General features: G+C 35.4%; 1 protein-coding gene across 2 annotated transcripts in view; it reads right to left on the bottom strand.

The window, feature by feature from the left end:
* Positions 1 to 24,955, bottom strand: part of LOC142337099 (uncharacterized) — a 92,005-nt gene that overhangs the window by 30,497 nt on the left and 36,553 nt on the right. The window contains exon 1 of one of the 2 annotated variants that reach the window (XM_075386178.1): positions 23,659 to 23,791. The exons of the other annotated variant lie outside the window; for it this stretch is intronic. The gene's annotated coding sequence lies outside the window, so the exon portion shown is untranslated. Of the gene's footprint in view, positions 1 to 23,658; positions 23,792 to 24,955 lie in introns of those variants that run through there. 2 annotated transcript variants of the gene reach the window in all.

Below are 24,955 nucleotides of genomic sequence, written 5' to 3'. Positions count from 1 at the left end.
ATAAATTACATCAATTTTGATAGTAAAGTCCAAGATATTCATTGTTTTAAGATGATATTTTGAGTAACTTGGTCAGAGATTGATACCTTCGTAATTGTTTCCCGCAATTCTATATAGAAAAAATTGTCCTCTAAACGGTAGCTTGCATCCGAAACGAGCAAAGTTGAGAAATAAGAAATTCAGAAAGAACAATATTGAGTTGAGCACTGACAAAAGAAAATTTTTTGACTGAGAATTAGATAATACTTTTTTAAATTGCAACTGCATCTGACGAAAAGAGAAACTGCTTCTTTAATGGGAGCATAAATGCGGTGTTAAGAAATCTTGGAGTACCCAAAAGCAGAAAACATTAGTCACAAAAACAAGAAAACTAAAAGTAAAAAAGAAAATTATCAATTGTTTTTGTATAATTTTAGAATCAAGCTGCTTTCTTCAAATTGTTTAGAACCACTCCAACGTAATTTGTCAAACTTAACGTTGAAAAATCTGGCGCAAAAGATAAACTTTAAAAATGCGGAAAATTTTCTCCATATTCTTAATCAAAATCTCTGCATATGTGGTGAACAATTGCGTCTCAAAGAATAAAACTCTGAGTAAGCAATTTTTATCAATAAGTTAAAATATTTTGATTATGCTTTTGCAGAAGTATTCTTTTTGACCAATTAAATATAATATTTTCTGGAACTACAAACAAAACATGTGGAAAATCCTGATATGCAAAAAAAACAAACTGATATAAAACTAATTCAAACTTCTTTTTATACCAAGTTCAACCTAACAAGCAGATGTCAAGCGTAGCTAATCGGAAAAACAAACTTATTGAAAATAAACCAAACTAAGTTTAGCCCGCAACATCATCCAGTTCATGCGCTTTGTCTTAGAGATTGTTAAAAACTTCTAATTTATCTGAAGTCGAACTTTCTCAACAACAAATCTAAAGATTCATTTGGTTCGGATTTTAAGAAATCGTCTCAGCAAGAGTGAAATCTAGTTGGTCAGCCTCAAGACTGCCTCTTGAAACATGGTGCATATTATGTTTTTTATCAATCTTTACTCCTCATTTTCGAAACTTTCATTTGTCTAACACCAACATTTTTGCAAAACACGTTTTTTCCTAAGTCAAGGACACTTTTTAGACCAAAACACAACTTTTGCAGCTGACGCTTGTAATCAAATTCTCGTTTACTTTTGCTTTAACAACTGTTTTGTCCTCCAAATCCAAGAGGACCAAAAAACAATAAACGTGCTCACTTATAAAGGAAAGGCACAGGACTTTCCAATATAAAGCATGTGCAGTTGCTCTAAAAGTCTTTATTATGGACAGCGGAACAGCCTGAGGAGACAAAGCAATCGACCTATGTAAGAAACAACGGACAGAAGTTGGCCCACAAAAAGGTCAAAGAAATGCATATGTGGAAACAATTGCAGCAAAAAATGTGACAAAAACCTTGTGGGATGCCATTTGTCTAAAAAATTAGATTCAGAAAAATGCATGCTGATGAGGCATGATAGTGTCAAAATAGATGTCAATGGGGAGGGATAAAAAGGCTTGGACGATCTAAGAACGAGAAAGCTTTTAGGCTCGCCTGTTTTTATCTGCAGCTAGAAGAATCCGGTCTAACACAGCTTCTAAATTCGAGTAAAGTATCTACTGATGCGGCTAAACACCTTCACTGTTGAAAACACCAAAACTGATTAAAAAAATAAGATCTATTTTTCAATATCTGTAGCCTTCTAGCGCTCAAGGTGATTTCACGAATTCCTACGACGAGACACTAAAAAACGCAGAAAAAAGGCAAAAACGATTGTGTCATTTGAATCAGTCTGATGCGCTCATGAAGCAAAGAAAACTAGTGGGTGAAATTGAAGATGGCTTTAGCAGATGTGCATTTTCCAAGATGACAAACATTCAAGTAATAGGTGTGGCAGGGAGCCAAACAGAAGTCGAGAAGCTGGAGAAGGAGGGAAGGAGAGCAAGAGAGCAAAAGAGGGTGGTCACAACACTGACAAAAATCTTCAGAGAACAGCAGCTCTCAGGTATCACTTTCTGTATCTTTAGGAGATCTTTTTGGCAAAGTTTACAATTATTAATTGCTCTCGTAGAGAAGCAATTATTGTAAACGTGTGTGTCTTTTTTATGCGAAATTTTCGCTTGACTGTTTTGACTTTTCGAGTGACTTTTACGCCCTTGACTTTGCGTTTTGCGTGATCTAAAATTCTCTCGCAATCACAATTTCAACAAGCTGAATTCAATTGGCGGCGATTTAATACAAAAAGTCAAATAAAAAATGCGCCGAAACTGGTGCCAAATCGTAATAGTGGTATATGTTAACCTATAATGTGGTAATTTGAAGCCCACTATTGAACTTCTTAGTCCCATTTAGGCTCCCCCCCCCCCCCCTCAACTGAAGCAGGCTGCAATTGATTAGAGCTCCCACTAGTCGTTCGAGAGCAATTCTTCGGACGTTTAGTCGGTTATGTTTAATGGGGAAGAAAATGGGGGAAAGCAATTGTCAATCTAAAGTTGTTCATATCCGTATTGAGACGAACAATAAGTTGAGACACGCAAGTGCAAAGCAATATTATGTCAGAACTGTTCAAGTATTGTTCCTGTGCAGACCGTTGGTTTCGCTTAGAAGTGCCGCCGCACAGTATTGAAGATTGCAGGAATTCTTCTCATAGACTCAAACATCCAAAGATAATGATGGGAGAAGAAATTTTCCATCGAGCATAAATCAAGCATTTGGTTTACAGTTGACGAAAAAAAGATAGTTCCTCAGGAGATAAGAATACAGTTTTAAACTTATATTCACAAAAAGTCTTTTTGTTTGCAGAGTCTTTATTGGAATGACAAAGAGGATCGCAAAACTGAATTTAAAGAACTTGATGGAAAGTTTGTTTGTTAAACTATTGGTGACGACGAGTATCTGGTGCACATAACCAGTTCACACAAGTTAATAGGTGCTCTTGATTAAGAAGTAATCATAATTGGGAGCAATTCCAGTTAACAGAGTGACCATTCATATACCTGATAAGGACGCAGACCGTCTCCAAAACCCAAATGTGGCAATCAGTTGAAAGTGATTACAAAATGACAGGAATGTGAACCAAGGCACGTCTACTGCTATCAAAGAGTAGTGAAAGAGTTCAACGATTGTGTACTCTCATCCTAAAACAACACTGAGATAACTTTGACAAAGATTTTGGTCAAGCAGTTCTGGATGAAGGATATACTGTAATCAGAAAAAGTTCATGGTATTCAGGGTCACGTGCAGCCGTTGACTCAGATTAGTGCACTTGCTCAGTGGCATGTGGCTTCAGTGACGATGAATAAGGGCAAACAGAGAGAATTGATCCCAGACGAAAGACATGAACAAGAATTTGCTGCGCAACTTTAGGACAATTTAAAGCTCATATTGCTATGATTCAGGGCAACAATGAGGAACGCAAACAAATCTACGAAAGCAATCAAATCAATGTGCGATACAAGGGTACCAGTGGTACCGGCCAACTAGGAACGAGGTTCACTCTCTGTGGAACGATGAGAGAAAGAACTCGTTACCGGTAACCAGAGACTTATTCATTTTTCCGAGCGATTGTGATTTGAAATTGACTTTAGTACGCAGTGATCAGCGGGATAAAAAAAGAACATTGTTAATTTCCTCTGGTACACATAAGAATAAAAAGCAAATGGTAAAAGAGGCAATGTAACGTAAAGAATATAACATTATGCAAAATTATAAAATCATTAAATTACTTAACTAAAATGTGACATTACATTAGTAAAAAAATAGCCTAAAATGCGAGCATAAAAAGTTCTCACACTTTTATATGTACATCATGAAGATTAAAAATAAAAGTTAAAATCTAACGCTCTCAATGTCATCTTTCATATCAGGTACTTTTGGGTCCTTGAAAAATTTTTTCCAAAAATATTCTTTCAGTTCTTTTTTTAAGGAAGCTTTCGATGTTGTTTTCAGTCTATTATCAGAAGGCAAACTATTATAAATTGGAATGGCTTGTGCAATAAAAAAATTAGTTAAAAACTTATTTTTCTTTCTTATATGGGACGTTATTTTTTTTACCTGTCTTGTTGTTTTATTCTCATGGTAGAGACAGGTTCAATTTTAAATGATGGAAGATCGTTGCTGAGTAAGGGAAAAAATATGTTGAGCAAAGATATTTCAAGAGAAAAGAGACTGGTAATATTTTGTTGCGAAGTTTGGATCTGTGGACCAATCGTATTTTCTCCTATTGAAAATGGTTTTCATTCCCCAATTCAATTGTTTTTCTAAAGTTGTGAGTAATGACTTTTGCAACTCTATCAAAATTAAAGCGGAATAATGTAGATGACTTATTATTATTGCATTAAGCAATAAAATTCGTTTTCTCTGGTAAACTTTTACTTAGTGTATTCAAAACTTTTATTCCACAAGCCATTCTCTGAAGAATCGTTTTCACTTCTCCATCAAATTTTAGTTTGCTATCAATAATTACGCCAAGATACTTCACACTATTTGATTCTGCTATTCTTTCGTTGTCGATATTCAGAACAGTATTTGTTAACCTCTTCCTGGTGCTAAACACAATATATTCTGTTTTTTGTTTGTTCACCACTAACAGGGACTTTGCAAAAAAAATTGATAATTTTTGAGATGTTATGTTCAAGTTTTGTTTTTGACGATATTTCATCAGTTTCGGATGTTAAAAGAAAAGTGTCGTCTGCATACTGGACGACCATGCAATCCTTTTCTACAATTATTGCTAAATCGTTGACGTAAATGTTAAATAAAAGAGGTCCTAAAATAGTACCTTGTGGAACTCTTATTTTCAAATTTATCCAATCTGATTCAATTCCATTTAGGACAACTCTTTGAGGTCTTTCAATCAAATAATTCTCTATTAAATTGGTAGTATGTTCGTCAAAACCTATATTCTCAAGTCTCCGTAACATTATTTTGTGGTTTATAGAATCAAAAGCCTTCGAAAGATCTAAAAACGCACCTGTAACATTTTTTTCTCTTGTTGAGTTCTTATCTTATTTGTTCTGTCGATTTCAGGATAGCATCAATTGTTGAAATTTTTTTCTATAACCAAATTGACTAATAGACTTTAAATGCTCACTTTCTAGGAAACTTGTGATCGTTGAACTGAACGCCTTTTCAAAAAAAATTTGACAAAGCAGAAGTGACAGAAATAGGTCTATAATTGAGTGGGTCTTCGGGATTTCGTTTTTTGAAGAGTGGAGTTGCACAAGCTTTTTTAAGATCTTCTGAAAATTTTCCTTCTTTATTGAATTGATTAATGAGATAACATAGTGCATCTGCATATTGCCTAAGCTGGTATTATTGAAGGTCCGGGTGGTTTACTCGTATTCAATGAATCTATTAGCACATTTGCTTCCTTGGTTGTTATATATTGGAACGTGAAACACTTTCTCGTGGCAGTTTTAGGCAGAATATTGTTTGTTTGTTGCAAGCCAATGAACTCTCCTAGAGTAGAAATCTGTAAATTAGAAGATTTGCATTTTCCACAGGCTTTGTTATCTTATTACCAAAACTGTTTAATAAGTGTTGAAATCTTGTTTGAGTCTTTACTTTATTACGAAGATATTGGATGAAGTTCCATCTGTTTTTTTCACTGTTTAACTCCATAAAACTTGAGAGGAGTTGTTTTTCTTTTTGACGAATTAAGTCGTTTTTAGTTTCGTCATCGCTAATTCTTGAAAACTGTTTTTTTTGTTTTCTCACAAAGCCATTTTTCTTGAAGCCAAATCTTTGGTTTGTCCTTTCTAATATAACAGGCTTGAATTAGAGCATATAGTGCTAATGCTCTTCCATGAATTCTTTGAAATTCCAATAACATCATATCTCCCGTTACTGCACCGTAAAAGTGTCTCCAGTCTGAATTTTCAATAAAATTTTGGAACGCTATGGCTGAATAGTTTTTTTTATCAAAAAATTGTTTCTGTGTTGTTTTTGATTTTAGCATCACAGATTTAAGAACTGTAATTGTTGCAATATGATCAGTTTTTAAAATTGTATCCGCCACTATGCATGTTTTGTAATCGTCTGTTATGATGTAATCGATAAGAGTTGACGATGAGTTAGTCATTCTTGTAGCTGTATCAATATTCGATGATTTAAGACATTTGGAGACATTACAGATTGTAGCAGACTTTTGTCGCGTTCTGCAAAACAGTTTAAGTTGTAGTCTCCAGCAGGTATGACAGATTTTCCTTCAGCCATAGCAAGATCAATTCCCAGGACCAATTTTTCCATAAACAAGTTTTTTTTTCGGGACAGTATGATAAATTTAGTAAGCATTTCTTTTTTTGTATGCTCAAGTCAACCCATAAACTTTCAGAACTTGTATCCGGAGAGCGGTTGAGATCATCGCGGAGACAAAGTTTTAAAAGTTTCGGATTGTACATTATAATACCACCACCTTTTGCTTTTGTTGTTTGGATGCGATCTTTTCGAAGACAGTCAAAGTTTTGCTTATCTACATGCCAAAACTCTTCCGGATGATTTTGTGACAACCCTGTTTCACAAAACGCATATATGCAGTTGTAACCAATGTCGTGATTGAGTTCCTTCAACAGCAGATGTTGTCCTGCTAAACTTCTGGCGTTTTGATGTAGAATTTTAATTCTGGAATCAATAATTCCAACTCTTTCATCATAAGTTCATGTGGCAAAATTGGTCCCGGGTTTATTTCGATTGTATTCGAAGGTTTCCAAGGTATTCGAGATGCATAGGGAAAACTGTAAAAAAAGTTTCTGAAATACTAGGACATGAGTAGTACACATAGTAAAACAACGAGTCGAATACCTGCCATTTTTGGCTAAATCTGATTATATAGCATTACACGTTGCAAAACAGCTGAAAAACAAAAGAAACTGCAGCTAAAATCAATTTGTATAACGATATGTCTGCGTCCATGGTTTGTAAGTGCTAGCCCTACTCACATATGCATTTTGAGAATATTGCAATGATTGTAAACGAACAAGATTACAAGAGGTTAAAAGAAATTGACCTAAACCTGCAATTTTAATGAACGGAATTCCCTGCTGAAAATCAAAATGTATGTTATTGAAATAGAGAGCGTTGTAATTTGCCATTTGACTCAACATGCTGCAGACAGGAAGTTTTTTGATATTTTTAGTGTTTTCTTGTGTAATATACTCGCGCAGTTTTTCATTGAATTCATAAATTTTGTTGTTTGTCTCTTCGTTTTTCGGCAATTTTTTAAGGGAGGCACATCTATCAATACCAGTGTTTCGGGGCCGAACTGTTCCTTTATTGCGGCGACAAGATCTTTGTAATCTGAGAATGTGTTTTCTAAATGATCAATTTTTTGTTTAGAATAGCATTTGTCCCATCCTGTAAAATAACTGTTTTCATCTTTTTTTTTATCGTAAACATGTAATAATTGCAGTTTTTCCTTTGTTGTCGAGCCTGGGTACGCATGTATACTGCAGGGTTATGGTTATCTGTTGCCAGGTTATGATACTACTACCAATTAAAAATTTTCTTTTTTATCCTCGATCTTTAATGTTTCAAACTTTCGAATAAAAACGTCATTTTTTGCACTCGCGTTAATTGTTGGTGTTATTATAGATGAAGTAGTTGTTATCTGTGCCAATTTTTTAAGGCATTCACTCACGGTTACCACATGCTCGGCGATGAGACTGTCCTTCTCTTCTAATTTTTGATAAAGTTGGCAGCAAATTGTATAACGATCCGCTTTTGAATATCTATTAAACTTTTCTGCAGTCATCATCATGATTGGAATATATTACAGGAGGATATTTACAGGAATAGTTTACATTTCTTGATATTTACAGTTAGAACTTTATTGCAGGATCTGTTGTTTTAAAAGAATTATTTTGCTAACGTTTAAAACTAGCAGTGCATAAGAAAGTGCTTCAAACGTTTAAAAGTTGAAGGTCAAGAAGCAACTGTACAGAATGAAAGAATTTTGCGTTGTGTGTTGTGAAAGAATTGTTTCTTGTGAAAGAAAACCAGCGCGTTTGTAGCATAATGCTTTGAAAATATGAGGAGAGTTGACTATAACGTTTTTACTACAGTTTTCAGAAAAGCGCAACTATGTTATGACCAATTTTTTGTCAGGAGAGTTTTTCCATGCTGTAGATAAAAAGGTTTTGTAAGCAAATTTTTGAGTTTCTGAAGCAAGAGTTAGGTAAGGTACAGCTAAGGTAGTCTAAATAACTTGTGTATTTTTGTAGAATATTCAAAAAAAAATTGATGATCTGAAGCAGGCCACTAACAGCTGGTCAAAGAAACTGGCGAAACAATTAGAATGACGGAAAATGATGAGAAGCGGGAATCAAAGTTTCTTGTTTGCTGGGGTGGAAAATTAACTTCAATTCTGCGTCGATTAACTTCAAATCTTGGTTTACGATGTCCTACCGACATCCAGAAACAAAACAGAGATCTCCTTTGCCAAGAAAAGTTGCTGGAGTGTAACTTTCTCATGAGGACTTATGGAGTTTTCACTGTTATTTGGATTTGAAACGCACGGGAGAGAGAACAAAATCATATTTGACTTCTTACAGACGGTGCTTGAGCGGTTTCAAACGTTTCATTAAAACCCTCATGAATACCTGCTGACGTTGAAGTAGATCAGAGGATTTATAGAAGTGCAGTTTGTTTTTGAACTGCCAAATAGACAAGGTCAGACTTCAAGGTCACAGTCAAATTTTTGCCGAGATTCTTAAAAGCAATTAAAGGTCAACACCGACACCAAAGTGCGTTATCTGCACGGTCAAAAAAGTTGACTATCACACAAAGTTAAAGAGTTGAACAAAACAGAAGCAGATTGTTATGAATTGGCGCGGGGTCAGTGACGAGGAAGGGCGAAGAGTGAGGAAAACAACATTTGTAACAGGATTTTCAAAACCTGTTCAGGCAGAAGCAGAGCAAAGACATAGAGTCAATTTTTTACTTCATTTTGACTGAGTAAGAAATTGTGAAAATGTTGCTACGTTCTTACTAACAAGATGACAATAAACATTTTGACCATTTTTTAGCCTTACCCACGGAGGAATCATTCAGAAAAAAATGTAAACAGACTGCACGAAATCAGTTCGAGTCTGAGTGGGAGCTTAAGAAGTCAACTTCAAACATAGCTTTCTATTATTTTTAGAAGTTATAGGCAAAACATAAATTAGCAAGATAATCTCAGGCGCAGATGAGTCAAAGTGACGCGTTCAATTAAATAAAACAAATTAAGCATAGCTGAGAAAATTGATATCTTGCGCAGGCATTCATTGAAATAAACCAGATTGAGCATGTCTGAGAAGAGGGAGGAACTATATACTCAACTGGGTTTTTTTTTTGTTGTCAATTTTGGCCGACCGATATATTCATCGTAGAGAATTGTGAGTGGTATCATTGAAAAGCCCGTCCAGAGTAGAATACGGAATTAAAAAGATTTTTTTACAATTCAAAGAATTTGAATTGTATTGGGGCGCTGTCTTTTTTTTAAGATCTGTTCACACATTTTCATGATTTTTGAAGTCAAATCGGATTGGTGATTTTGGTCACGCCGAAACATGAAATGGAGCGAAAAAGCGAGTGGTTTCGCGGCGTGATTTTTTTCGCTCTAATTTTAAAGTAGAGTGAGAAAACGATGTTTGAACAAACATTCGGTTTCTCGGTAGTGGTTTTTTGTTCACAAGCGGCAATTTCACTCTTATTTTTACTGTTTTTTCAATTTTTTGGATCGGTTTTTTTTCTAAATAGTTTTCCCAATCCATTCACAGCTCATTTTGGGCCTAGTTTTTTGTTAGAATCAAAATAACATATCTCACTAATGGTTTTTTGTTCTCCCTAGCAGCATTTGGACATTGATTTTGTTTTTTTTTTTTTTTTTTCATCTGATTTTCAGAAATGGTTTTCCCAATTCACTCACTCTCCGTTCTAGGTCTAGTTGTTTTTTAAGTCAATGAAAATTCTTTGAATTGTACGTCAGGACTTGTCCTGCTATGTTTTTGATTTTTGTGTTTTACAGGGAGTTATCGAGGTTTAAATTTTTGTGAACATTCGACTGTTTTTGTTAATATTTTCAGTAATTTTTGCTAAAATTTGGCATATTTTCGCTAATATAAATCAAAATAAGTTAATAAGTCATAATAAATTTTTAACGGCAGAGTGTTGTCGTTAAAAATAGAAGAGCCTTGTTGAATTGTTTGATTGAAGATTGAAGTTTTTTTGGCTAAAATTTTGGATAAAATTTTCAAAATTCAAACTTTTTTCATCAAAAATGGCAGAAAATATGCTTTTTTGGTCAACTTTAATAAAGTTTGCCAGACATAGTGACCTAGAAATCTTAACACAGACTCCCTAATCTCAAAAAGAGCGCTAGTTGCAATTAGGCGCCGTATGGAAGTCTTCTGGAAATGAAACTTTGCCGTTTTTTGAAGATTTAACTCGATAATTATACACAATGCAACCTTTTTTTTCAATATTTGAAGAATTCCTCTCATCAATTAATCTAATTTGCAAATACTTGGAGCACTTGATCGGTTTGCTGGACGTGCAACAAAATCAGGAAGAGGTTCGATAATATCATGCACTCTTAGAATCAGAGTCTTTTTGGTTTTTATTTTGATGCTGCCTTTTTTCAAAATATTTTGTTTTTGTTCTTTTAATATCAATTACTGACAATATTTTTTATTCACGACTCCGTAATAACAATTCCAATTTACGTAAATTTGAGGCCAAATTTAGATACAGTTTGTTTTCAGAGAACCAAAGGGTTTTTACGGCTTTGAGGAAGAGTTTTAGTAAAAAATTTAAGTGAATTCTTGTCCTTTGCCTTCAATTGTTATTATTTTGGCAGTCTGATTTTTAAATTTGACCACTCAAAGACCTAAATGTCTCCCTCAAGAGATGCAATTGAACTTTTTCTATTCATTCGGTTGTTACCTAATGTCTCTTATGTTATTGAATGTATTTGTTTTAAGGAATTTTCCGTGATTTTTTGAACTTAACAAATTTTATTTTATTTTAGTCAACATTTTGCTTATTCTCAGTAAATAAAGGTTAACCCTTCCTCTTTATAGAATGAACACTAATTTTGTGGCCGATTGTTTTAACAGTTGGATTTCTTGCTTTTGGTACAACGAGTTTTTATACAAAATTTTCAGAGTTTTGTGCATAATTGCCCTTTTTTGCTGTTGTTTTTGTCTCTTTTGTAAATTGTCACATTATTAAACAGTCTGACTAAAAAAATCTTCGCAACATTTTAAACTGAACTTAACTTTTGTTTTTATAACATATGGATTGAAGGGCTGCGACACAGTTCTCTTGCAGAAATTGGTACAGTTTTTTATTTTTGCCCTTTATTTGTTGTTAATTTTTGCTGTCGTATGCCAAATATTGTGTAATTAAAGGTCTCAGTGGCCAACTACAGATAAACAACTGAATTTAAATAATTTATATCGGTAAATAACTAATGGCTGCTTTGACTTTCGAAATAAATTTCTAAAAAAAAAGAGGAATAGTATTCTCCAACTTATCCCTTTTTGTTCTGGTTTGCGTTTTTTCGTGTTTTACAATGTTGTATCATTTTCCTAAATTAGCGTCATTATTTATAGCTGTTTTTAATGTTTTGTTGAATCAAACAATATTGTTTCTGTTGTTTAAACTTTTTAAATGATGTCTTCAGGGCTTAGACAATTTGTTTCAGAAGAATTTTGTGAAGTTTAGATACTTTTCAGTTTTTGTGGTTCTTTTTGTTATCATTTTGTGATAGTCAATTTACAAAAAGATTTTATGATGATCAAAGGAGAGGCAAATGAGGATGTTTTATTCTCGCGGTTAAAATCTTATAAATTTAATGGCTTCAAAACTGTGGTTTCGTAAAATTGTTTTTGAAACTTATTAGTTCAGCTTGTATTTAATGTTAATTTATAGTACTATGATTTGGTCTCATTAAAAACAGTCGCAGTTAGTTTTCCGAGTAGTTGTAATACAAACTGTCTTCACTTTTAGTCGAAAGTTTTTGTTGGTTATGAATTTTGAAATTAATTGTTTTTAATAAAAAAAGAGATAGATTTTTGACATCTGCCAATTTTATTTCTGTTAAATTTTAGCTTAGCATCTCTATAAACAATTCACATCGTTTATCTCTTGGATTAAGATTTGATCTTAACGGTTTTTTGTTGCCCAAACGGACTTTCTTCTTGGAGCGACCAGTTTTCATAAAAACCATTTTTCTTGATTTTTGCAAATTTGCCCCTTTTTTGTAGGTTTTTGTTTTCTTTTCACAGTATCACAATAATGGGCGTCATTTGACTTAAAAATATTGTCACCTGCAAAAAATGCAAACGAAGATTTTTATTGTTTTGAGTGATCAACTTAATATTTAATTGATTGGGGGAAAATCGTCTTCGTGCATTATTTTTCGTGCAAATTTTGCCTGTATTTGTCGTTCTTTTTGTAGTCGTATGACATATCCTGGATAATGGAAAACCTCAGTTGCTCTCTATTGAGGTATAAAAGACTCTCTCAATGATTTCTTTTGATGCGTAATGTTTCTAATCAGTTCGAATTTAATACTTTTTAAAAAAGCAATGTTTTATTAAACTTTTGCCGCTTTTGCTCATTTCTAGTCAACTTGTTGCCAAGTCGCATTGAGGAAAAATCGCATATTTTGTTCCAAAAAGTACCGGTTAGTCTTCTTAGTATAAATTTTATCTGATGCCCTTTTGATTTGGTTATTAGTGGTTTTCAAAAAATGAGCAAGTAATTTTTGTCGTAATTAATATTTGTAGCTATTTGATTTTTATTGCCGTCTTTTCTGGTAGTCATATTATGGTAGTCACAGGTCTCATAGACCATCTAGAGTAGATTGTTTTATTCCTTTAGTAGTTTGTTGAACGATATGTTGATATGTTAATTTTTTTATCTCTTCCTCGTTTGGTAGACAATTAAGTGAAAAATGTTTATGAGCGGAGTCGGAAATTAATGTGCAAACGCACATTACCGAGCCTTCTTGTATGTAAATCTACTTTCAGCTATGAGAACCATTTTATTCTTCGTTTTTCTTTATGCTTGCGAACTCCATAACCGAGCAGAAGTTATTCCAAACTGTTTCAAACTGCGTTAATTTATATCAAATTAAGTAGAAAACTATAATGTAGATTGAGGGCATTCAATTGAAAAGTCACAATCCACAACCACGAAAAAGCACGGAGAAAAAGATATAACAACGAAAACTCTATGACCATATTATCATTATAAAAAGCATTTGATATGATAGCTAAACAAAAAACCCACACCCAAAAATCAGTAATTATCACAAGGATAAAAAATTGTTTTCAAAATATAATATATTTTAATGCCTCAGAAACGGAAAAATGGCGATGATATCATAAATAATAAAAACATTTTAGAAAAAAGACGCCGATTTCCATTCCCCTAATTTTAAGATCTTCTATAACTTTTTTTCGAGATGCCTTTGCCTAAAATGAATATGAAAAAATTCTAATTCTTTTTATCTGTTTTGTTTCCATTAGTGAAAGTTGGCTCTCATTTTTCAGCATTCATCTCTTGTTATTGACAACAGCTCTTGTGTATCCTGGAACCGCTATTCAGGTATCAAATTGAAGCGTAACGTACAATCTGTTAGACATTGTAAATTGTTCATTCGCTATCGAAACAATTGTTCTGATCCATTATGTGGATTCTTGCTGACAACGAAAATAGTTAATACTATTGGAGTCCTCTTTTCTATCTAAAGGCAGCCAAATCTTTGCAGGGAAAATGACAAACTTGTCCGGTCAACCTAACTGTCCAAATTTATCGTTTACAAAGCTCCCGTCGAAAAATGCGAAACTTTTTGATCTGAGATTTGGAATATTTCAAAAATTGACTGCTTTTGAAACAAACATTACTAAAAAAGAATCAATTTACGATTGTTATTTAAGAACACTGTTGTCACCAGATGTTTCTTTTGAATCAATATGTAAAAATGAATCTTCGCGATATCAAATGTACTTGAGAAAAACATTCTTGATTTCATGATATCGAAATCGGGGCTGTAACCAGACTTTTCCGAATTTTACATAACCTAGATAATGATTAAGTAAACCATTTGCTGTATTATTGCTACTGATTTACTGAAGTGCACGTACAAGTCTCATTTTTAGTTACAAATATGCCGGGAAATGAATATTTATAATTAAAGCCAATCACCTATTTCATATGGAGCCCGTTTCCCCATTGAATTTTGGTTCTAATAAATAATAGGTGTGAAGCACTGCATCAAAAAAAACGTTTCGTTCTTAAAGCAACTGGGTTTCACAAAACTTGTAATCTGCACAAATTTATACAAACAATTTGTTATCAGGACGAATGCAAAATAAGTTGTTTGAAGTAAATAAGTATTAGAATTTAAAAAACTTTTAACTTTTCATTTCTGAGATATTTCAGTGTCTTTTTTGTTGAGCTTCATTCGCAAAAAGATTGAGTAGGAAATTTTAAGTTTCATGAGCAACCTGAATTTCAGCGTGACAGCAGTGTTTTGATGTTTCCACTCTGAGGTTTCCATCACTCCACTTCGTGTCAATAGAAAACTATCTCGGCCACCGTCAGAGGGTTTGGGGTGATTCATTTTTAGTTACCGGATAGTGTTGGTGACGCGTGTAAAAAATAACTGACGAATGCAGGATGAAACGATTCACCATAAAAATGTACATACCAACTGGTGTCTACGTGTTTGTTCACGCAATTTTGAATAAAAACCAAGCAGCCAAATTTTTCAGCAATGACTCACGTTTAACTGAACTCTTTGTGACCTTGATAAGTGAGGAAATGTGTTTAAAATTAAACTGGAAAGTTGTTTATACGGATGAAATGCCTTATCTTGACAAACCCTGCCTCATTTTTTAACAGATTTTTTATGTCTTGATAAGATCTTGTCAAGACTTTGGCAAGGTGTTCGGAGACATTTTTGTCTATATCAAGATTTGGGCATAAAATGTGCCAAGTTGCGTTTCAACTGCAAATAGTATTTGTAAGAGCCATTTAACAGAGAAAGATCTGCAATTGGTTATTTGGACTTGAGTTTATTGCTTTTTGAGCTCGGATGTAGATAATTATCTCAGAAATTCTATAATTAAAACCAATTTTATTTTAATATGGCGCTGAAAAAGAATGTTTATTGATCATAAGCGCGCAAGTGATATCAAAATAGCAAACTTGACATACGAGCGGCTTTGTGGTGTTGCGGGTGGTGGAGGAGTTCCGTGCAACAGCGCTGACTAAATTGTGAAATATACTCGCAATTATTTGGAAGCATTTTCCACATTTTTGCTTTTTTTTTGCTGTACTTCGTGCAAAAATCAGATTTCACGTTTTGCATTTCAAATTTACGTTTTCTCGCTACTCAAGCTGTGCTAATCGCATCAACTGTTGCCAAAGTAAAGTTTATTCGGCGAATGTAGAATTTGGAAAATCCTACGTTTCTCATAAAAAGTTGCCATAAAAATGGATAGAATTTGAATTTCCAAAGTTGGCTACCATCAAAATCATAGTAGGACTGTTGGCTTGCGATTCAAGGCCATTTGACAGACCAGGCTTTTGTGGAACAAAAAAAGGGTTACTTAGAAATTAAGTGGTTGCACTATTGTTTTTCTGAGAGGGACCGAATTTGTAAAAGTTAGTTATCATCCGGGATTAACCTCAGTGTGATCAAACTTGGTAGGGAGTTAGTGCACATCTTGAGGCAAGTTCCGCTGTTGTCAATTCTAGGGAATTTGTTTTAGAGATACCATGGGGGGGAACTTTAGACTTCCAAATAAGGCTTAGATTCTTGAGTTCATAGTTTGACCGGTTGATTAATTGGTAGCGTCATGAGTCTGATACTGCTTTTGTTTTAGTTTGAATAGCTTAAGTAGAAGTCAGCAATGTATAAAGAAGGCGTTGAGGTCATAAAGAAGTAGAAGTCAGCAATGTATAAAGAAGGCGTTGAGGTCATAAAGAAGGCGTTGAGGTAGAGAAGTTGTGATAACAAAAAATTGTTGAGGGAGTTGAATTGACTTGATAAAACCAGAACACCGGTTTGCGCGCTTGAAAATCAGAACGCTTGAGAACACCAATCAACCGCATCTAGATCAAGCGGCTTAATTGAGAGCTGTAGAGTTAGAGAATAATAGCTCTTTAGTGGTGAATTTGGTTATAGTTGTGAACCATCTTATTATAAAACTCTGGTTGATTATTGATTTGATTTTGTTATCTTTTACATTTTCTGTTTATTCATTTGATGTTATTTGATTATTCAACTCAATTCATTATTCTAACTAGAGTTTCTTACAGCCGACAAGAGCAGCGTGGGGAAAAAAACAGTCCGATAGAGGTCCGAGAGCCATCAAAACACCCCTTTCAATTTGTTAGAGTTTTGGGCGCTAGTCGGTCCCCAGCTAGTCAGCCTAAGCAAAGTACAAAATTCTACAGTGGCGCTCCTGGGTGGGCTTTCTCGAGACTTCTTGACGGTTGGAGTGGATTGGCGGCTGTGGTGGTTGTAGTTGGACGTTGGACTTTGCAAGTGCGAGCAACAAGAGAGTGAAGAATTGACTTGTGCGACAGCGAGTGAAGAAGAAAGAGAAATCCGTGGACAGAATCAAGTCGGGTCTTGACAGAGAGAGAGAGAGAAAGAGTGCGAGTGTGCAGAGAAGTTTTCAGTTGAGTTGGAGTTCGACTGTTGGTATTGTTAACATTTAGCTTTTCTTGAGACTAGAAGATAGAGAGTGTGAGTTTTGACTTACTCAAGAGTGTAAGTTGCGTGAGACTGAGTTTGTACAGAGAATTGAGTAGAGTATCGGCTTTCTTAGAAGAAGGTTGTTACAGGGCCTTGGCCAAGATCAAGAGATTTGTGAGGCAAGGTAAAGAGAGAGAGAAGTGAGAAATAGGTAGTCTAAAGAGAGAAAAGCTAAGTGAGAGCAAGTTATTCAAGACTGTCATTGTTAGTAATTGGCTTCCTTGAGAAGAAGAGGGCCAGTTCAAAGTATCGAGAGCTTGGAACAAAAAGTTGGCAAGCTGGTATTTGGCAAGTGATAGTTGCGTGTGTAAGGTTTGGTGAGAATAGAGTAGAGTACAGAGAGGTTAGATTTGAGGCAGAGGAATTTTCCACGCGGTTTTTGTTTTTCTTTTCAAACTGGAGGAACACGAGTTAGAGAGTTTGACTCTGAGGGAGAGAGCAAAAAGAAGTTCGCAAAGTAGGCCAGAGGTGGTTCAAAAGCAGCAGGACTTTAGTGTAGAGTGGTAAAGGAGATTAAGTGAGGTTAGAGGAACACTAGTTACTGATAATAGTGAAGGGATCGGGCTTTGCAGAAGTGAGAGGCTAAGGGATATTTTCAGACAGAGAGGACTGTTAGACAGAGTAGAAAGACTTAGAGCTGAGGAACACTACAAATAAGTAGAGGAAAAAAGAAATTCGTAATTGTTTAGTAAACATGGATTGGAGTGTGTTCCCGTTTGTAGAGTATTTCCCGTCGGAAAGGTTTCCGAATTGGGAGGACTGGAAGTTGTACTACCTTGACGTTGTTGACGTTTTACAAATGATTGAGGATCTAGCTATGTCGTCAATGCTTGGTCTATTGAGAGGATGGGCGTTGCAAGCGGTTTTGGATTTGCCTTTTAGATTCTGGTTTTCGGAAACTGGTGAAGTGGTAATGTCGCTAGAGCAATACTTTGACATCATTGGGGAGAGGCTCTCTATAAGTAGAGAAGAAAACTGTGATTGTACGGACAGTAGTAGAAGTAGGGGAGGAGTTGTAACGGAAGAGAAAGCGAAGAGTGAGAATGGTCAAGCAAAAGGCAGGATAAAAGACTCTTTAAGCGGGTACTCAAAGGAAAAATTTGAGCTTAGTGAAAATGGTTCGGAATTAAAGAAAACAGGATGTAGTAGCCAAGATGAAGCAATGAGGAAATTCCGGAACGTGATAGATTTGCTTCCGTTGAGTGAGGAGCAAGCAGAACAATTAGGTCTGAGTATGTTGGGAGCAGAGCAAGTAGGTATTAAGTATCGGTACGATGAAAAAACCGGACAGGAAATAATCGTGATCCCTAGTGAATGGCTTGAGACAAATGTTGCTTCTACAGATTTCAAAAAGGAGTCAATTGAAAGTTTTGATGAAGAAGCGTGTCGAGGAAATGAAGTTGAAGAATGCAAATATTTTGATGAAGAAAAAGAATTCGGCGATAGAGAGTTACAGTCACGAAATAAAAAGAAAATTGAGGAAAAGCAGCGCCGTGAGACCTTGATGCTAGTTGATATAGACAGCAAAGAGCAGAGAAGACTACAGGAAGAGAATAGGGGAAAATTCTTGTCTAAGTTGGAGAAAATAGTTACGCCTGAAGGTTTTGTCTATTACGTTGACAACTCTTCAGCGAAAAATGGAGGTGATGACTGCTTTCCCAATAGCGACTCTGACAATGGGGGCAGTGAGGATGAGGAAGTTGAGTTTCGCTCTGAACAGAATGAGTTGGCTGTTTGTACTCAAGAGAAGAACTGCGACTGCTTAGATCTCTTGTCACCTGAGGTTTTGTCACTAGTAGGAGGCAGTGAAGTTGATGTGAGAGAGATAGAGTCCATTCTTAGAACTTTTGCGGAATGTCTAGCTGAGGACAATCTTAGAGCTAATTTGAATGAAGAGATTGACACTGTAATTGACGAAGTCCCGTGTGTAGTTGAGAGAAGGGGTTGTGTATCTAGTAGAGATGAAGTGGAGTCTTTTCGAAACAAAAATAAAGTTAGAGAGAAAAGTAATGGTTCCGTTTACCCCGCCAGCGTTAGTTCTGGACACTGGCGATGTACAGATTTACAAACAAATAGGACTGGAGAAATTTGTAGACAGGTTGAGTGGAGTGGCAACCCGGGTGACTTAAAAGGGAAATGGCTAAAGCTTTGGGCAGTTAATAATCCACAAGGGGATGCAGCGGTTAAGGAGTTTGAGGCTGAGTTAGAAACTAGTACACGGGCAGTTAAGGTTTTTGAAAAGGATAGGAGCGTAGTCCAGAGTTCCAAAAATTTGAACAGACGAGATAGGATTCAAGTATTGTCGAGGGGTTATGAAGCATGTCTGTACTGGGATACAGCAGGAGTTTTTGAATCGAGCGGAACAAGCACGTCAGTTGCTGACTTGGAAGAGGTGTTTGACAATTGCACTTCAATTAAACAAGAAGAGCAACTCGAGGTGATTTCGAGAGCTTCCGAAGGAGTTGTGTCTTGGGGGACAGCTGAGGTGTTTACGGTACCAAAGCCAACAAAAGAGAAAGCTCATTGGATTTGCAATCTTGACCACTGCAAATTGGCAGGGGAATATACAAAGAGTACCGATAACGAATTACAGAAACGACCTCAATTTCTATCGATGGCGAGAGCGGAAACTTTTCAAAGAGTGTTTGAACATACGGCACCAGTAATCAGGGAGGAATTGGAAGTTCTGCAAGCTGCGTTAGTTGTTTCAATTGAGGAGAGCACTACAGCTTTAAACGAGTTTGAAACAGTTGATTTGAAGAAAAAGGTTCAATTACTGGCAGAGCTCGTGATACCATTGTGAAGTGGGATGCTACATCAGATTTTCCTCAGTTGGATGCAGTTTTAGAGTCGCTCGTTATGTTGACAGACAATTTTCATAGCTCTAACGAAGTAGTAGAGACTTTTAGTCAAGTTCATCTTGGAGAAGGAGGAAGCAGTGATGTCACGGATAGGCAAGGGCGTGTGGAATCTTGCGATAAATTGTCGGTTTTCAGGACATCGGTTGAAAACGTTTTGAGTTGGTTAGAGTTCTTGCTTGTTCTAATGTTTGGTATCATGAAAAGTTTTTGGAAGTTTGAGAGATCCAATGACTCACAGATCTTAGCAGGAAAACAGAATAATCGGAATCAGCAGGACCAGATCTTAGGATGTTCATTGGTGGAAACAAACAAGTTGAGACAAGAAACAGGTTTTAAAAAGCTCAATCAAGTGTTTAAGAATTACGTTTCAAGGTCTGAAAAAGGTCCATTAGTTAAAGAGAGTTCGATGGACACATCAAACTTTCCTTCCAGTAGTGGTGGAAGTATGCAGGGATGTGAGTATGTGCTAAAACATTCGAGCAGTTTGGAATGTAGCAATCAGAGGCTTCGGTTAAGATTGAGGGTTGAAGAGGGTCACGGAGTGGTATTAGCAATCAAGAAAACCCATCTGCTAAAGATGTCCTCAGGAAGAGAAACATGTTTGACTTTCGGTAAACGGCGAAGTGTGAGTTTTGGTGGAAGGTATACAAAGAGGTACTTGAGGAAGTTTGAGAAGTTGAATGAAACAAGTAGAAAGCAGGTTGAACTAGGCAAAGGCAAGGAAATCTCTAGTACTGACGAACCGATCGGCAATACAGATGTAGAGGAGGCGCAATCAGACTTGCCAACCGATGTGTTGTGTGTGATCACAAACGATGAGCTGGACTTTCGGTCTACTCTTGGCAGTGAAGCTGGAAACTCCTTGTCACAACTAGAAACTATTAATGGCATGACCTCAGATAAATCGGACGACAGATATGTGGACCCCCAATTGAATACAGGAGTCGAGGGATCAGAGGAAATTCAGAGAATCAATGAGGGAGAGATAAGGCAGAACAATGTGTGGATGGTTGAAAGAGACTCTGATGACCTGTGGTTCAGAATGGGAGTGGCGTATAATTGTGTTAATCAGGGCCACGGCCCTCGAAAGGAAAGTTATCGCTTTTCTGTGGGCACGTCAAACGACTTAGGAAGAAGAAGCGGGGAGGTTGATTCAATGTCTATTTTGTGGTGTCCACCTGTTGATAGCACAAGTGATGTCGTGTACAGCAGAAGACGGGAGCCTCAGTCAAAAGTCGATTTGCATTCTGAGATGATGGGGTTGACGGGCGATGTCCACAGCAGAAGGGAGGAGTTCGGTCAGAGAGGATTCTGTTTCAACGGTTGTCGAGACTCGTTGTCACGAGGGACAATGTGGCTTCAGGCAAGTCGGAAGGCGAGACGGAGCAGGCTGAAGCTGATGAAGAGATGATGTTGGAGGAGGAGACCTCCAGATGTGAGGTGTTGGGCCAGTGAGGAGATGGGCGGACATCCTTTCAAGAATCGAAGGAAGAAAGATTTTGAGAAAGTACAGTCTGTTTCTTAGTCTTGAGCACGATAGCTTCGTCTTATTTTAGTATCTAATCTTGTGTTTCAAATTAGTTTTTGTGTCTAATCATTGGTCGGTAGAGTACTAAAGTGAGTCCGAAAAATTGCTTAATGGTATTACGTTTGTTTATGTTGCGATATTATTGCTTGATATTATTACGAAAGTGTAACTGGTAGAGGGTGCATGTATAATCAGTGGTTAAACACAGAAACTTGGTTTGTGAATATTAAGTAGAGCTTAATAGTTGCATTGTTTATAAAATGAACCTTGGAATAGTAATAGATAGGTGAGTTGAACCAATTTAATTGGATTGATGTTTACTAAATTGATTGAAGGAGAATTTTTGGTGAGATGGCCGAGGGAAATGATGAAAAGTTTCGATGGTTCAACTAATCGGTTTTTTTGTAGATAAGACGTAACAGAGATTGTTATTGAGTTGCCTCTTTATTAGTTGTTATATGTGTTATATCTTCATACAGAGACAATTTTGTACTTTGTATAATCCTTCTAGTAGTTTCAACCTTAATTGTTGATTTGAATTCAGTTGCTGTAAACTTGATTAATGTTCTGGAGTAATGCGTTGATGTACTACTAATACTCATTTGTAGTTAGCGATGGTTCACAAATTGGTCTATTAGGCTTACGTTAGGCAAATAACTCTGCAGTGATGTGTTGAGGATTTAGTTATAGAAAAAGTAAGGTATGCATGAAGCTTTAGGGTTGGTTAAGATGTAGGTCAAATGCCAGTTTTAGCAATTATTCAGGAGAATAATACTCTAGAAGGGAGGAGTGTAGAATTTGGAAAATCCTACGTTTCTCATAAAAAGTTGCCATAAAAATGGATAGAATTTGAATTTCCAAAGTTGGCTACCATCAAAATCATATTAGGACTGTTGGCTTGCGATTCAAGGCCATTTGACAGACCAGGCTTTTGTGGAACAAAAAAAGGGTTACTTAGAAATTAAGTGGTTGCACTATTGTTTTTCTGAGAGGGACCGAATTTGTAAAAGTTAGTTATCATCCGGGATTAACCTCAGTGTGATCAAACTTGGTAGGGAGTTAGTGCACATCTTGAGGCAAGTTCCGCTGTTGTCAATTCTAGGGAATTTGTTTTAGAGATACCATGGGGGGGGGGGAACTTTAGACTTCCAAATAAGGCTTAGATTCTTGAGTTCATAGTTTGACCGGTTGATTAATTGGTAGCGTCATGAGTCTGATACTGCTTTTGTTTTAGTTTGAATAGCTTAAGTAGAAGTCAGCAATGTATAAAGAAGGCGTTGAGGTCATAAAGAAGTAGAAGTCAGCAATGTATAAAGAAGGCGTTGAGGTCATAAAGAAGGCGTTGAGGTAGAGAAGATGTGATAACAAAAAATTGTTGAGGGAGTTGAATTGACTTGATAAAACCAGAACACCGGTTTGCGCGCTTGAAAATCAGAACGCTTGAGAACACCAATCAACCGCATCTAGATCAAGCGGCTTAATTGAGAGCTGTAGAGTTAGAGAATAATAGCTCTTTAGTGGTGAATTTGGTTATAGTTGTGAACCATCTTATTATAAAACTCTGGTTGATTATTGATTTGATTTTGTTATCTTTTACATTTTCTGTTTATTCATTTGATGTTATTTGATTATTCAACTCAATTCATTATTCTAACTAGAGTTTCTTACAGCCGACAAGAGCAGCGTGGGGAAAAAAAACAGTCCGATAGAGGTCCGAGAGCCATCAAAACACCCCTTTCAATTTGTTAGAGTTTTGGGCGCTAGTCGGTCCCCAGCTAGTCAGCCTAAGCAAAGTACAAAATTCTACAGCGAATGTAAATAAGAATACATGTTCAAACCATTGATGTGAGTTCTACTTACATTCTTGAGCTAATTTGAATTAACAAGCATTCTAAAAAAGTTCTGGTAAATTTACCTGAACCGTCCGGAGTTCAGGTGAATTTCAGATACATTGCCTGAAAATCACCTGAAAATTTCAAATGATATTTAGGTAACAATACCTGAGCCAGAAAAACTACCTGAACTTTTCAGGTGCATTTTCAGGTAATTTTCCGACAAGTTCAGGTAAAAGTTCAGCCAGTGACGCTGGAGTTTTTCAGGTAAATTTCAGTTAAATTCTGGTGTAGTTCAGGTGGGAACAATTTGGTTGAACGATTCAGGTAAATTCAGGTGTTTTTTAGGTAAATTGACCTGAACTTTATTTAGAGTGTGTAGGTCCAGATTCAAAATTTCATCTGGACAGAATTGATAGCAATTTCGATTAAGGGAAAAGAGTCTTGCTCTTAGTCAACCATGGCAAGCTTATTTTGGAGTTTGTCTGAAGTAAATTAGCTGGAGTAAAAAAAATTGATGTAGAACTATTCGAAATGGAAATGTCCACATAAACATAAGTTCAGACAATTTTTTAACGAAGTAATAACTAATTCTTATCGTATTCACCAGTCGCTGTCTGGTTAACCTTTAATGTTAAACACTTACCGTATATTCGTGATAATGATATTATTGCTGATTTTGACAAGCCTGTTGAATTTGTTATTTAGAAAAGGGAGAAAATATTGATTAAAAATTTGTTTGAAAAGCTGTGGAATTGAGTTCATTGCGATTTAAAGTGCTTTTCAAGTAGATGAGACATAATAGTCTGCAAATTGAGTGTAATAATTCCATTGTCAGTTCCGGATTGCAATAAAGCTTTTCCTCAAAATTTCTTTTGTCATCAGCAAATCAGCATAATTGCTTATTTCCTACCTGGGCTTAAGTGATAAATGCACCCCTAAAATTTTCGATAATAAAATACAAAAGATAGAAATAAATGCAATCGATATAAATTGTAGCTAAATGAAGCATACTGTATCATAATAATTCATCGGAAACAATCTGCCAAAAGGAAAACCCTTTTCTTTCAATTATCAAGAGGCAAAAAGATACGTCACATGCTCAAAATTTTGTAATAAAAGTTTATCGTCAAAAAGCTGATGACTAACTTTTTCAATCTGCCTGAACACATCACAATAAACGAATTTTCGAATACCCCTAGGCACATTTTGATAGACAATAGTAGACACATTTTGAACTACCAAGAAATAATTGAAAATACAACGCCGCTAAAAACAGCCTTCCTCGTGAATCACTCGTCACAGCTACTTTAAAAAGACTTAAATAGTCAAGTTGAAATGGGAAGAAAAACAAAATGAACAGTGCAGTGGCCAAGACTGAATGTATGATTTAAGTTAGATTAATTCAAAAATTCTTGACACTTAACTTAAAAAATCGAAAAGATCTATTGTGAAGAAATGATTCTATTGTACCCATCAAACTTTCACCTGGTGAGATCTTATATCGAAACCGATTATCACTTCATTGTCTGAACAATGTTTTGTTTTAGGTCCCACAATAGAAAAGGCAAATAAAGCAACGACCAGTTGATTCTATTCACAGGGCATGTCGGACTGCAGGTGGAGCATGTAAAACCTTAACCAGTAATTAAAAGGATTGGTTGATAAAAATAATAATAATAATAATAATAATAATAATAATAATAATAATAATAATAATAATAATAATAACAATAATAATAATAATAATAATAATAATAATAATAATAATAATAATAATAATAATAATAATAATAATAAAAATAATAATAATAATAGTAATAATAATAATAATAATAATAATAATAATAATAATACTAATAATAATAATAATAATAATAATAATAATAATAATAATAATAAAAATAATAATAATAATAATAATAATAATAAAAATAATAATA

The sequence above is a fragment of the Convolutriloba macropyga genome, chromosome 3, assembly GCF_964194025.1.
Source record: "Convolutriloba macropyga chromosome 3, txConMacr16.3, whole genome shotgun sequence".
NCBI classification, from domain to species: domain Eukaryota; kingdom Metazoa; phylum Xenacoelomorpha; order Acoela; family Convolutidae; genus Convolutriloba; species Convolutriloba macropyga.
This window is presented reverse-complemented; position numbering and strand designations above follow the sequence as displayed.